This window comes from Carex rostrata, chromosome 22 (assembly GCF_964058835.1).
Source record: "Carex rostrata chromosome 22, lpCarRost1.2, whole genome shotgun sequence".
NCBI lineage: Eukaryota > Viridiplantae > Streptophyta > Magnoliopsida > Poales > Cyperaceae > Carex > Carex rostrata.
In genome coordinates, this window is record NC_135939.1 from 6965246 (window position 1) to 6980754 (window position 15509).

Below are 15509 nucleotides of genomic sequence, written 5' to 3' on the forward strand. Positions count from 1 at the left end.
TTCATTCAAGTATATTTTCATACGGAGATCATATTAAATACTTGAAACTTAAAAGCAGAGATATGAATCCATAGCATGAATCAATCTACACATCGTAAAGTATTATAATCTCACTCAATAATTGACGATTAATTAATTCATTACAAATTTCATTAGCGTTCTTGCATAGTTGAAAGCTTAATGTTGCAATGTTTTGGGTGTCCATTTGTTATCTCTAATCTTACTTCTAAGTCAAATTTTAATTGAGCCAAAGAACATACTCAATGTTACGAATTTCAAGCAAATTATAAAGTTTAGTCAATCCAAGCATTTCAAGTCAATCAAGCTGAGGTCTTTCCATACTATTGTGGTCAAATTAATTGTACTAGAAAGCGACGTTAGCAAAAAAATTAGCGTATTTATCTTTCCATCCACATTTGGAAATTTCTGGCGCCTCTTTTAACTTTTGAACTACTTTGATTGTTTGTATATAACAATTTATTTTTATTTTTTTCTATATATTTTGATTTTGATTTTTGCAACTTAAAAGAATTAGCATTTGGGTTTAATTTATATTGGTGAGTGAGGCTACAATATTACTTTGTACTATAGATTTAGTTCAGTCTGTATTACATTTTCATTTTTAAATTTCAAATAGTCCATATAAAATCTCTTAACATATATAATTTTTCATATAAAAACATATTTGAGACAAAATTTTAGTAAATTTCTCTAGAGGTCACTAAACATTGTCATTTCTCACGAATTGGTCACTTAACTTTAATTTGTCTTTTGTAGCTACTGGACTTTTCATTTATTCCAATTAAGTCACTTTATAACTTTTCCGTCCAAAATATTAACGAAATATGGTCATTCCCTCCAAGATACTAAGGGAAAAAGTCATCTTTAATTAATTTTTTGAATGAGAAAATCATAGGGTGACTTGATTGGAACAAATTAAAAGTTTAGTAGTTGTAGAGAGACAAATCAAACTTGTGTGACTAATTCGTGACAAATAACAAAGTTTAGTAACCTCCGGCTAAATATACTCCAAAATTTTATTTTATTTTGATATTATTTTACTATTTCTTTCAGATAAGTGAAAAATTACCTAATCTAATGATTATGAACAATGCAAAAGTAGTAATTTTCTACCTATTTAATAAATAGTAAAAAATAATCTAAAGAAAATATAAAATTTGATTTTTAAGAAATTTTTTTATGGAGATAATATTAAAAAATTCATATTAACTATTGGAAACTTAAAGCATAGATATAGATCCATTGCATGAACCGATCTGCATATAATAAAGCATCATAATCTCACTCAATAATTGGCCATTAATGAAAAATTTCATTAGTTCCCTTACAAAGTTTGATGATGGTTTAAAGTATGAGCTTTCTCTATATATCCTCTTTGATCTGGTCCCACTCTAATTAACGAAATATTTGATGATGGTTCAATAATGGTTTGTTGCTTAAAAAATTCGATTTTCTTTTATTCGGTCCAACTGTAATTAATTAAATATTTAATGAGCTTTCTCTCATCTTTGATTCTCTCCTCTTTTATATAAATATTTATTTAACATGATTGCACTGTAATTAAAAAAAGACTTCATTGAAATTTTAAATCAAAGTTTAAATTCGGTGGGAGGAGAGAGAGTGTGCGGACCAAAAATAAATTTTAAATTCAATTTAAACTTGGTGGTGGATTAGAGAGTGTGAGGATCGAAAATAAATTTTGGAAATAAAATATACTCATACCGAATTTGATATTTTGTGGCCGGTTGTGGATACCATCAATACTTTTCGGTATATATGATTTTTGTTAAAAAAGTAAACAATCAATTTGGTATAAAAAAAATTCGCCCACATCTTACATGCCATTGAAATTATCATTATAAAAATGAAACAATATCCGTGAAAGCAATTAAAATAATATTGTTATCAAATGTACACCAACAAAAACGTGTTATTTCTATGCATATCAATATTACTGACAGAAGTGTCTACAACGATACCATCAATAAGAAACAATTTTACATTCATTTCATTAATTCTTGTAGTGCATGTTAATTTTGTGCGTCCTTCCCACATTGTCATGTAACATATATCAGTGCAAAAAAAATCTGTGATAAATCTGGAATCACTTCAAGCAGTTCATACTGTCAAGTCAACTAAGTTGAAGAGGTTAGAGCATTCATGCACATCACGAGGACCTGTTCTAGAAAGCGACCTTATCCAAAAAATTAGCATTTGAAATTGGGGATGATCGCCTATTTAGTCTTTCCATTCGCCTCCAATTTTGACCTTTGAAATCTGGAATCACTTCAAGCAGTTCATACTGTCAAGTCAATTTTGATTGCAAGTATATAACCTTTTATTTTACTTTTTGTTAATATATTTTTAGCTTGATTTTCTCAACTACAAAGAATTATTATTTGGAAATTTCTTTAATTTATAATTGGTGAGTGAGGCTAGCTACAATATTATTTTGTACTATATAAGTAGGTCACTCTGTATTATATCTTCGTTTTCAATTTTAAAATAGTCCATACAACCTCTTAACATATATAATTTTCATATAAACATATATTTGAAGACAAAATTTTATATTTTGTAACATCATTTTACTATTTCTCTTCAATAGGTAAAAAATTTAATAAAGTATCATAATCTCACTCAATAATTGGCCATTAATTCATGACGAATTTCATTAGTTCGCTCTTGCAGAGTTCAAAGTTTAATGTGGCAATGTTTTCGGTGTCCATTTGTTACTTCTAAGTCAAATTTTAATTGAGCTAAAGCCACTAGTACTGGAAACACTACTAACCACGGTTAAAAAATGGGCTCATATACGGTATTCCAACCATGTCTATGAGAGTCGTGTATAATATGGTCGCTAAATTTTACACAATTTTCGAACCGTGTACAAAAACACTAATTCTATACGGTTTTTGATAAAAAAAAACCATGTACAATTCACATTTTTTTACTGATTATTTTTTTCAAAACACATCATACACGGTTTTTGAAGTAAAACCTTGTATATTTAAAAAAAAAATCAAATGAAACCTTAGATGTGAATTCAAATTAAACCCACCCTAGATCTAATTACCAAAACACTAAACTAAATTTCAATAAACTATAAAGATAAACACAACACATACGATACCAAAAATATTACATTTACCAATATAAACAACAATTATAATTACATCACATATTACATGAACAAAAAACTGAATAACTTGAAAATATGAACCAAAAATCCTTGATTTGAGACTTAATACATTTACATGAATAATGCCTAAGAAAAAAAAATGGTAAATAACAAAAATAAAATTAGAAAGAAAAAACTACATCATAAACTTCACCTCAAGTTTTAAGTCTTTTCCCTTTGTTTTTTGGGACTGAAAACTGCAATCACACCGTTAGGGATGAAAGTTATAGATCTCCTTGTGAGCTTTCTGAAAAGTGGTTGAATGTTGAAATAGAACACTCGAGCGTCGTTTTATGGCCGTTTGAGTTTCGTCATTGAAAATCATCTTTATCTCTCGCCCAAGCCTCGCCTATTTTGATTTACTTGACTCAGAGTCATGTAGCCTACAGGGAAGAAATGCTTGATAAATGACTTAGAAAAAAATAGAGAGAGGCATTATAATAGGAGCCACACATCAATGACGTGAAAATTAATTTTTTGTATTTTTTTCATCATGAAGGATTATACAGTAAAACTGTTTAGAATTTGGTTAAATTGTACCACAAAAATTCCAAAAATGCTCTCCAACATTCATACATGGTTTTCAATAAAAATCGGGTACAATTTGGTCAAATTGCACACAGGTTTTATTAAAAACCTTTTATGAATGTTGGAGCACATTTATACATGGTTGTAAATAGTAAAACGGCGTATAATTTGACCACATTTTAGGAGAAATTTTCTTAACAATATTTTCTTGATTTAGACACAGATTTAATGGAAATATTGAGCAAATGTGTATGATATGCCATGTATGCTTTGAGTTTTTGTACTAGTGAGAACATACTCATTATTACGAATTTCAAGCAAGTTATAAAGCCTATTCATATCCATATTTTACTGTCAATATTAATATTTACACAAGAACAAGTACTTAACCAGAAAGTTGTCCCCAGAAATTGGTGATCAATTGTTTTTATGTCCACTGAATTGTACAAGTACACGCCTCTGCTTGGTGCCTTATCTCTCACACTTTATATTCTCAAATCCACAACAACTTTCTGGCAAAACAATAAGCCGAAGTGAGCTTCTCTTCTTCAAAGCAAATAATTTGTTTTTCGCCATGCTCATATTTAAAAACTTTGCTTTGGCTTTTCTCCTCCTCTTAAAAATCACATTCTCAGCCAGCCAAGAAGTGGAATTTACATTCAATGGATTCACCGGTGCAAATATAACCCTAGACGGTATAGCTTACATCGAGTCGAATGGACTTCTGAAGTTAACTAACGAAACACTTCGAATGAAGTCCGGTCATGCCTTCCATCCTTCTCCAATTCGCTTCGGCAGGACCACCTCTTCCTTCTCAACCACATTTGTTTTCGCAATTACCACGGAGGACCTTGACCTCAAGGGTGATGGGATTGCCTTCTTCATCTCCCCCTCAAAGAATCTATCAGACGCCCTGCCAAGACAATACCTTGGCCTCCTCAATGATCAAAACAATGGCAATGCCACCAATCATATTTTTGCCGTTGAGCTTGACACTGTTGATAACCCTGAGTTCAACGATATAAATGATAACCATGTTGGCATTGATATAAATAGTTTGAAGTCAAACCAATCGGTTTCTGCTGGCTATTATGCTGACGATTCAGGTGCTTTTCAAAATTTGAGCCTTTTTAGTGGTAAAGAGATGCAAGTATGGGTTGAATACGAGAGCCAAGAGACACAAATTAATGTTTCCTTATCTCCCATTGGAAAGTCTAAGCCAAGAAAACCTCTACTCTCTTATAAATTCAATCTCTCAACAGTTTTGAATGATTCTATGTACGTTGGTTTTTCTTCTTCCATTGGTGCTTTGTATAGCACTCATTACATTCTTGGATGGAGCTTCAAAATAAATGGAACCGCACCATCCATAGATCTATCAAAGTTACCAAAGCTCCCAAGTACAACTTCCAAAGGCCGATCAAAAGTCTTTTACATAGCGATAGCTTTCGCTTCAGCGGCCTTTATTCTTATTTTAGTTGCTTCCCTTTTCCTCTATGTGAAGAGGCGGTTTAAGTATGCAGAAGTGATTGAAGATTGGGAAGTTGAGTTTGGTCCACATCGCTTCTCATACAAAGATTTGTACCGAGCAACCAATGGGTTTAAGGAAAACCAGTTGCTTGGAAGTGGTGGATTTGGGAGGGTTTACAGGGGTGTTTTACCTGTGTCCAACTTGGAAGTTGCAATCAAGCGAGTCTCACACGAGTCGAAACAAGGTATTAAGCAATTTATTGCAGAGGTGGTGAGTATTGGCCGGCTCCGGCATAGAAACCTTGTTCAATTGCTGGGTTATTGTCGGACAAAAGGGGAGCTCCTTTTGGTATATGATTACATGCCAAATGGGAGTCTTGACAAGTATTTGTATGATGAAGAAAAGCCGGCCCTTAATTGGATCGAACGATTCAAAATTATCAAAGGAGTAGCATCAGGTCTTCTATACCTCCATGAGGATTGGGAGCAAGTCGTCATTCACCGAGACGTTAAGGCAAGCAATGTCTTATTAGACTGTGATTTAAATGGTAGATTAGGTGATTTTGGCCTTGCAAAACTATACGATCGTGATACCGACCCTCAAACCACCCATGTGGCAGGTACAATGGGTTATATTGCCCCAGAGCTTGCGAGAACTGGCAAGGCAACACCTCTTACTGATGTGTTTGCCTTTGGTGCATTCCTGCTAGAGGTTGTTTGCAGTAAGGGACCATTACACCCCGGTGCACAAGGGGAGGGAAAGATTCTAGTCGATCTGGTGTTAGAACACTGGAAAATCGAATCGTTCGCCGGTATTGTGGATCCAAGATTAGGCCAATATTATACAGTAGAGGAGGTAAATTTGGTGCTAAAAGTAGGTTTGCTTTGCTCACATCCACTACCTAGTGTCAGACCGAGCATGCGACAAGCTGTGCAATATTTGGAAGGCGATGCACCCCTACCAGACTTATCGGCAATAGATATGAACTTTAGCATGCATGTAATGCTTCAGAATGAAGGATTCGATTCCTATGTTATGTCACATCCCTCTACAATATTAATGACATCTTTCTCTGGTGTATCTGGTGGTAGATGATAGAACAGAATCTTTAAAAAAGTTTTGTTTGTTTTCTAATTTTTATTTGTCTAATAATATTGTGGAATAAGTCTGGTTGAGTTTCATTTCTAGTCTAGTCCAACTTGTTTGGGACTAAAGGTTTTGTTGTTGTTGTTGATAATATTGTGTAATCTGATGTTATATTTCCATCTTTCCTTTTCGGCAAGGTTATGATTCCTCTGTCCAGATTTGATGGTTCCAGTTTACCAAATTCTTGTTAAATAGATGTTATATTTTTAGAAAATTGTATCAGTTTGCCAACTTCATATTTGATTGTTCCAATTTGCCGAGTTTTGGTAAAAATATAATGTATAGACGCGTTGCTAATATTTTTATTAGTTTGTAGTGCAGTTGCAACTACAATCGGGACTAGAGCATATTCTAATTAGCAATATTTTTTTCTATGCAAGCTTTTATGTTATTTGTTTGGAGTTCTCAATTTAATTTTTGTTTTTATGATTTGACTTATATATTAGCTTATACTAAAAATACATATTTAAATAAGACGAGGGATTATTGGACAATAATGGACTTCGAATCCTCCCTCTCAAAGAGAAATCATTTGTTTTGAGCCTATCATGCATTCATGCTTCAACTAGGCCCTCTATATATTCTTCAAATCCTACCTACATAAAAAGTGATTGAGAGATTGTTGATGAACTGATTGTCCCTAAACCCTAAGAGAGAGATGAGTGAAGATAGAATTGAGAGTAGAGAAATAAATAGAGAGAAAAGAGAAATTTATTTGATTAGATCGGGGGGAGGATGCGATAATTAAAAACATAGAAGTTGAAAAGACACGAATATCGATTACAACACAATAACCGATAGAATAATTGAATTTCTTATTTAATATCGTTTCTTCTAGTGGAATATTGCTCCGAACCGATAGAATAAAATAATCAAAGACAACGAAAGTAAAAAAAGGCTACTAACCCTAGCAGAGAACGGAGAGGATTTTTTTCTTTCTTTTGATGAAAATGGGAGAAGTTTATTTAATTAAACATGGGATGATGTGAAAATTAGAGACATGGCGGAAGCACTAGATATGTAGCTTGTTTTATTGGTTGCAATTACTAAACCGATAGAAGAAGGTAAGTATATATTTGTTTAATTACATTGTTCAATTTTTACACTTGTTTAGGCTTCACGCCTTCACCTCAACCATCACAAAATAAGGCTAATTTAAAAACTCATATATATGTAATAAAGAGAGAACTAAATTATAAACAAAATACATTTACAATTGCTTTCTAGGAAAGGATCGTCTTGAGATAATTCTTCAGTGTACCATACATACAATTAATGATTATACATTGAAACTTGGTCTCATTATAACTCAAGTACTTCATCACAAACTTTGAAAGAGGGTGATTTTTCAAACGGAGGAACCCAAAATGCTGCACTTCACTTGCAGAGTGCAAATTTTGTATCAATCATTGTAACATGTCATATATCCACCATCCAGATACTGACCTCCACCGTCGATGAGAGTTCAATACCATAACAAATTACAACCAACAACAATTATTTAATTACTAATGATATCTTTATTTAACCATGCAAGTAGTTAGATTTCTTCAGTTAATTAGTGCAGTAGCTAGTTTCAGCTCTTTTTGCAAGCATGATAGAAGTAGTAATATTTAGAATAGACTTTTATTGTAAGGTTCTTCAAGTTTGATAAACTCCTCATAATCCATTTTATCATTTGATCAATACATGAAGACGTACAAAGAGATAAAACAATGATTTTTTCCCGCTTGTGAAATGTCGGCTGTTCCAGCTGCAAAACTACTGGCAATGGTTCATCGATCAAACTTTGGATTTGGATTCAACATTTGTTAACCTACCAAGCAAAGTAGTCCTAAGATTATGATAAATATTGGGTCGGCAAATTGCTTGTTACATTTCATTGCATAAGTGGAAGGGGAAGTAAGAAAAAAAATAGAGGTGCAATAGTGGAAGGGCGAATTTTAAAGCGAATCGGACGGTCCAGATCCATTAACTCAAAAGATTCTTTTTTGAGTTAATGCATAGGATATGAATTCCCACTGACTGTGGATCATGTAAGAACATACAACAGGCCTGTTGAAATTTTGTGTGTCCTTTCCTCAGTGACATCAGTACAAAAGAAAACTGGAATCACTTTAATCAGCAGATCAATCAAGTTGAGGAGGTTAGAGCGTTCACGTCACATGGACCTGTTGAATCGTCTCTTTAATTAGTATTACAGTCAAATTAATTAATTGTGTGTACTATAAAGCGACCTGAGGAAAGAAAAATTGGCATTTGAAATTTTCTATAGCCTCTTTTGACTTTTGAACTACTTTGATTGATCTTAAATAACCTTTTATTTTATTTTTTTTGTTTGTATATGTTTATCTTGATTTTTGCACCTACTTTGGAACTACATTCGGAAATTTCTTTTAATTTATAATTGGTGAGTGAGGCTACAATATTTTGCACTATATATAGGTCAGTCTGTATTATATCTTTATTTTCAAATTTCAAATAATCGATACAATCCCTTAACATATATTTTTCATATAAAAATATAATTGGAGACAAAATTTTATGTTTTCTAAAGAGGACTCAAATACCTTGTTTTCATGCTTCAATCATATCTCAAATGTTTCTCCGATTTTAAAGTCCAAATAGAAGATCCGAACCGCCAAACGTGATATCCACTAATGAGCACCAATTATGTATACTTTTGCCTAGGGTTTTATATCAATAACTTGACCAATTTTCATACATTTAGGTTAATTTAGTTTAATTTAGCTTAGAATTATACTAAGAATCAAGTTACTGCCAAAGTCTATTTAAATTTCAGGAAATGGAGCAAATTATAGATCTTCTCGCAAGCTTTCCGAAAAGTGGTAGAACACTGAAAACAGAGTTACGGATAATGAGTTATGCTCATTTGAAGTTTGGTTCACAACAGAAACAGAGGCATGACGCGGACCGCGCAGACTCCACGCAGGCCATGCAGAAAGCAGACAGAGCAAATATGGAAATTCCAGTTTTCGACATCTTTTCGTATTTTTGCCATATCTTGGTCATACCAACTCCGTTTTAGGCAAATAAAGGCTTGCTAGAAAGAGGACAACGAGATCTACAATTCTAGGAAGGTTATAAATCAGAATTTGTAATGTGCAAGTCACAGGAACCTTTTTAGAAAGACATCAGCTGAAATTTATTGCCATATCTCACGAGATCTTGATTGATTCATCTTCCATTCTTGGTTGCTTGCTCCCCAAGTCACAAAATAGCTATAAATGAGAGGGAGGCAGCAGGAGGAAGGGCATCTTACCTTTTGGGGAATCACCATCTTTGAGAGACCACCATTCTTCTCCACTTTGTTTCAAGGGCTTGAAAAGAGGAGGCTCGGCTTAGAGCTTTATTTCTTGGAGTTTTATCATTTCTTTCTTCTTTCTATTTGTTTTGTTTTCTCTTTAACTATGTTAGTTTAGATCTTTTAGTTTCTAGGATTATGATGTAGTCGAATATTCTATTTTATATGCATGTTATTTGAATATGTGTTGATGTTTGTGTTTATTTGTTTTAGTATTATTATAATTGCTTAGTTGAAATTGTTTGGATTATTCTTGATTTACTGTTAGATGATCTATAACATCTTTCTTGTACTTTGGCATTGATGTTTCTCTCAACCAGATTAAGTATATGAGGTAGGTTTTTGAGTCGAGAGGCGAGACCAATTAGTAGCCGAGAGGTGAACTTTTCATTCATCGAGAGATGGTGGATACCAATAAACGAGAGTTGAGGTTTAGAAACCTAAGAAGATGAAAATTGCAATTCCGTTACCAAGTTTATTAAGCCAACAAATGAGAGTTGAGGTTTATGAACATTAGGTACAGTCAGTAGAACCTTACACAAAGCAACAACGCAGAAATAGACAGCTGTTGTATCAACTCGAGGGCCATGCGGGCCGCGTATGGGAGTATGCGGGGCGCGTCTGGCACTGAGAGGCAGAGTTGAAGATGAAATCAGAAACCTTGGAAACGTCTTTTTATTATTGATCAAAACCAAATTGATTTACTTTCTTGCATTTAATTACTGCTATTTGAATTGTTTAGGCAACATAAATACCAAAACCAACCTTTTTCCAACTTCTAATTTTTAAGTAATTTAAGTAAAATCTAGTTAATATTTGAACCGTCACTGTGATCGATACCCGATAATATATCACAATAGGATTGTGCACTTGCAATCTGACTCGAAAGTGTATTTAAGATTAAAAGGTACAGTTTCTGTACTGAAACTTTGTGCATACTCTTTTGTGTGAACATCCACATTAAAACGTGCTTGGAGATCAAATTTTATATTTTTTGTAATATTTTTACTATTTTTTAAGGTAGGTACAAAATCACTGTTTTTCAGAAATTTTTGGACCATCATAAATAGTGATTTTGTATTGATTTAAAATTTCCAAATATATAAAATTTGATTATCAAGCACATTTTAATGTGGATATCACGTGAGCGGTTTGGATTGTCTGTTTGTACTATGAAATCGGAGATAAAGCTGTATAAGCCCTAGAGCATTTAAGCCCTCCTCTTTTTTAAAATCATTTTACTATATTTTTAGATAGGTAAAATATTACCTGATCTATTTATAAACCATACCAAAGTTGTAATTTTTTTATCTATCAAAATAACAAAAAAAATTCTAAAAAATATAAAATTTGATCTCGGTACATTTTTACATGGAGATCATAATTCAGATTAACTGTTTTGAAGCTTAAAAGAAGAAATATGGATCGACAGCACTAAGTAACCGATCTGCACATTATAAAGTATCATAATATCACTCAATATTTGAAACTTAAAAGCAAAGATAATATTTTTTTTGTCCATTTGAATTGTTATCTCTAACCTTACTTCCAAGTCAAATTTTAATTGAGCGAATGAACATATATACTCAATGTTACGAATTTCAAGTAAATTATAAAGTTTAGTCATATGCATATTTTAGTGTCAACATTAATATTTACACAAGAACAAGTACTTGATCAGAAATTTATCCCCCCGTCAATTCTGAGACGGCTCTAATTGTCAATTGTTACGACTTTATGTGCGCTGAATTGTACTAGTATACAAGATTACAAGTACTAGACGCTTCTGCTTGGTGCCTTAATTATCTCTCACATGAATAAATAATATCTGCTCACTTTAATTATATCCTCAAATCCACAACAAGTTTGTTTCTTTAGCCATGCTCATGATTAAAAACTTCGCTTTGGCTTTTCTCCTCCTCTTAAAAATCACATTCTCAGTCAGCGAAGAAGTGGAATTTACATTCAATGGATTCACCGGTGCAAATCTAACCCTAGATGGCGTAGCTTACATTGAGTCGAATGGGCTTTTGAGGTTAACAAATGACACGTCTGAAGTGAAGGGTCATGCCTTCCACCCTTCTTCAATTCGTTTCGGTAGGACCACCTCATCCTTCTCATCCACTTTTGTATTCGCAATTATTTCGACGAATTCTAAACTCAGTGGTGATGGGATTGCCTTCTTCATCTCCCCCACTAAGAATCTCTCTTCCGCATTGCCAAGAGAATACTTGGGCCTCCTCAATGATCAAAACTTTGGCAATCCCACCAATCATATTTTTGCCGTTGAACTTGACACTTTTGAAAACCCTGCGTTCAACGATATAAATGATAACCATGTTGGCATTGATATAAATAGTTTGAAATCAAGCGAATCCACTTCTGCCGGCTATTATGCCGACGATTCAGGTGCTTTTCAAAATTTGAGCCTTATCAGTGGTAAATCGATGCAAGTATGGGTTGAATACGAGAGCCAAGAGACACAAATTACTATTTCCTTATCACCCATTGGAATTTCTAAGCCAAGAAAATCTCTACTCTCTTATAAATTCAATCTCTCAACAGTTTTGAACGATTCTATGTATGTTGGTATTTCTTCTTCCACGGGCTCTTTGGAGAGCTCTCATTACATTCTTGGATGGAGCTTCAAACTAAATGGAACAGCACCATCCATTGACATATCAAAGTTACCAAACCTCCCAAGTACTACCTCCAAAGGCCGATCAAAAGTCTTATACATAGTGATACCTTGTGCTTCAGTAGCCTTTATTCTTATTTTAATCGCTTTCATTTATATGAAGAGGCGGTTTAAGTACGCAGAAGTGATTGAAGATTGGGAAGTTGAGTTTGGTGCACATCGCTTCTCATACAAAGATTTGTACCGAGCAACCAATGGGTTTAAGGAAAACCAGTTGCTTGGAAGTGGTGGATTTGGGAGGGTTTATAGGGGGGTTTTATCTGTGTCCAAATTGGAAGTTGCAGTCAAGCGAGTCACACATGAATCCAACCATGGTATTAAGCAATTTATTGCAGAGGTTGTGAGTATTGGCCGGCTCCGGCATAGAAACCTTGTTCAATTATTGGGTTATTGCCGTAGTAAAGGGGAGCTCCTTTTGGTATATGATTACATGCCAAATGGGAGTCTTGAAAAGTATTTGTATGGTCAAGAAAAGCCAACCCTTAATTGGATCCAACGATTCAAAATTATCAAAGGAGTAGCATCGGGTCTTTTATACCTCCACGAGGATTGGGAACAAGTCGTCATCCATCGAGACGTTAAGGCAAGCAATGTTCTATTAGATTGTGATTTAAATGGTAGATTAGGTGACTTTGGCCTAGCAAGACTATACGATCGTGGTACCGACCCTCGAACAACCCATGTGGCTGGTACAATGGGTTATATTGCCCCAGAGCTTGCGAGAACTGGTAAGGCAACACCTCTTACTGATGTGTTTGCCTTTGGTGCGTTCTTGTTAGAGGTTGTTTGCGGTAAGAGACCAGTGCATCCTGGTGCACAAGGGGAGCGAAAGATTCTAGTCAATTGGGTGTTAGAAAACTGGAAATTCGGATCGTTAGCCGATATTGTGGATCCAAGATTAGGCAAATGTTATACAGTAGAGGAGGTAGATATGGTGCTAAAACTAGGTTTGCTTTGCTCACATCCACTACCTAGTGCCAGGCCGAGCATGCGACAAGTTGTGCAATATTTGGAAGGCGATGTACCTGTACCAGACTTATCGACAATATATATGAACTTTAGCACAGTTGTAATGCTTCAGAATGAAGGATCCGATTCTTATGTTATGTCACATCCCTCTACAATGACATCTTTCTCTGGTTTATCTGGTGGTAGATGATAGAACAGACTCTTTGTCATGGAAGCTACAATACTAGAACTGATGGTGCAGATAAGAGAGCAGTGGCATTTCTCCTTTGAAATTCAATGAAACAACTGAACTGGAGCAAATGCAAGCCTTAGATACTATGGGGCTATGTCTTTTATTTCATGTTTCTTCTTTTCGCTTTTTGTTTCTGTTTTTATTTATTTCAGGCACTTTATTTTAGTTTCTTTTATTTCTGTTTTAGGCGCCCTAAGAAGCTCTTCTTGAGCTTCAAAAGGGACTAATTTACCACCTTCTAATACCTTGTTTTGTAACATCACTTATGTATCAAAACAGTTATCAATAAATTAGAGGCTAGACCTCTATTTCATTCAAAAAAAAACTGACAATATTGTATAATCGGATGTTATTGTTGGAACTTTCTGGAATAGTCTTGTTATAGTCTTCTAGGATGTCTTAGAAGATGAACAAACATATCTAGTAATAGTAGAGGGGTGCAGAAAGTTTGTAATCTTGTATGGATCTATATAATGTGTAAGAAGCCTGCTAATAGATTAAGAGAATATTAATAATAGAAGTTAAATTTATGTCATACAGTGTTCTCTTTTCAACAATTAAACATATTAAGTTCATATCAAATACAAACAAATGGTATCAGAGCCGTGACAAGCTCCACGGTGAAATCGTTGGGACAAGTTTTGTTGCCGCGTCTTACAAAGATCAACTATAATAATTGGTGTGTACAAATGAAGGCCTTGCTTGGTGCACAAGATGTGAAGTAGTCGAAGTCGGCAATGAAGAGCAGGTGGCAACAGCCAATCTGATAGCAAATCAATTGAAGGCGCTCAAAGAAACCTATATGAGAGATAAAACCACACTTTACCTCATTTTTCAAACAGTTGATGAATCTGGTATAGAGAAGATTTCTGGTACAACAAGATCAAAGGAGGCATGGGAGATACTCGGAAAGGCATACAAAGGTTGCTGTATTTGTACTAATATATATTTGGAGAACTGGATACTGATCTGTATTGAATAAGGACTTCATGTATTCATGTAGCATTTGTAGTTTTGTACTGATGATCTAAAATAAGGACTTCATGTACTCACCTAGTTTTGTACTCATGTAGTTATGGAGTTCAAACCCTTAATTAGTCAAAATCTGGTAGCAGTATGGGCTGGAGAGAAAATGTAACTGGCCAAGCATTAGTTTTTTCTATTATTTGATTTTTGGTTGCTATATAAATTGATGATTGTAAATATATAGCTAGGATCCGAGTAGCTAGTCCAATATAGATGGCACCATCGATCTTAAAGGTTTACATACTAATTTTATATAAAATATATGTTATATTATTAAGTACCGGTCGAATCTGTATTTAATTGGGAAAGACCGTGATATTGGATTTACACAAGTTAGTCCTACAACTCAATTACTTCACATTTTATTATGGTTTAATTTGATAGTTAATTAATATGTAGGCAGGGGGCGGATGTAGGATTTCTGTCAGAGGGGCAAAAATCAGGTTGAAATAACTTATCTAATTCAAATCGATTAACTAATTGTGTACTATAAATAGCTTATCAAATTCAATTATGTGCTTAATAGATTAAGAGACAATTCCGAACGACAGATTCAAATCAGACGGTCCTGATACAAAATCCAAAAATTGAGTTACTTTAGGGGATCCGGACCCCAATATTAGTTGAAGCTGTTCGGCACAAGTCGTGTCTGAAACTTAGATCTTGTTCTTGTCAAATTAATTTTCCCACCGGGAGGATGTTAAGCCCAATGTAGCCCATATTTACCATGGTCCAACTCCATGTTAATAAAATTTGGATAAGCATTGAACTATGTCAATATGGTCCCTGAATTTTCCGCTTGTTTCAATCAAGGGTTTTACAAAAAAAAAATTATCTGTTTGAATGCTTTTAGTATATTCTTTTTGTTCCGAATATCTCTGCATGTTTTGACCATAAAACTTTCATAAACTA

The 15509-nt window shown here is 34.0% G+C and overlaps 2 pseudogenes across 2 annotated transcripts; both read left to right on the forward strand.

Annotated features, from left to right (window-relative positions):
* The first annotated feature begins 4217 nt into the window (after positions 1-4217).
* LOC144574103 (L-type lectin-domain containing receptor kinase SIT2 pseudogene) lies at positions 4218-6464 on the forward strand (annotated as a pseudogene). The gene has a single exon (XR_013518131.1). The product of XR_013518131.1 is annotated as an L-type lectin-domain containing receptor kinase SIT2 pseudogene (transcript).
* Positions 6465-11507: 5043 nt separating this feature from the next.
* On the forward strand, positions 11508-13663 carry LOC144574104 (L-type lectin-domain containing receptor kinase SIT2 pseudogene; annotated as a pseudogene). The gene has a single exon (XR_013518132.1). The product of XR_013518132.1 is annotated as an L-type lectin-domain containing receptor kinase SIT2 pseudogene (transcript).
* The last annotated feature ends 1846 nt before the right edge of the window (positions 13664-15509 follow it).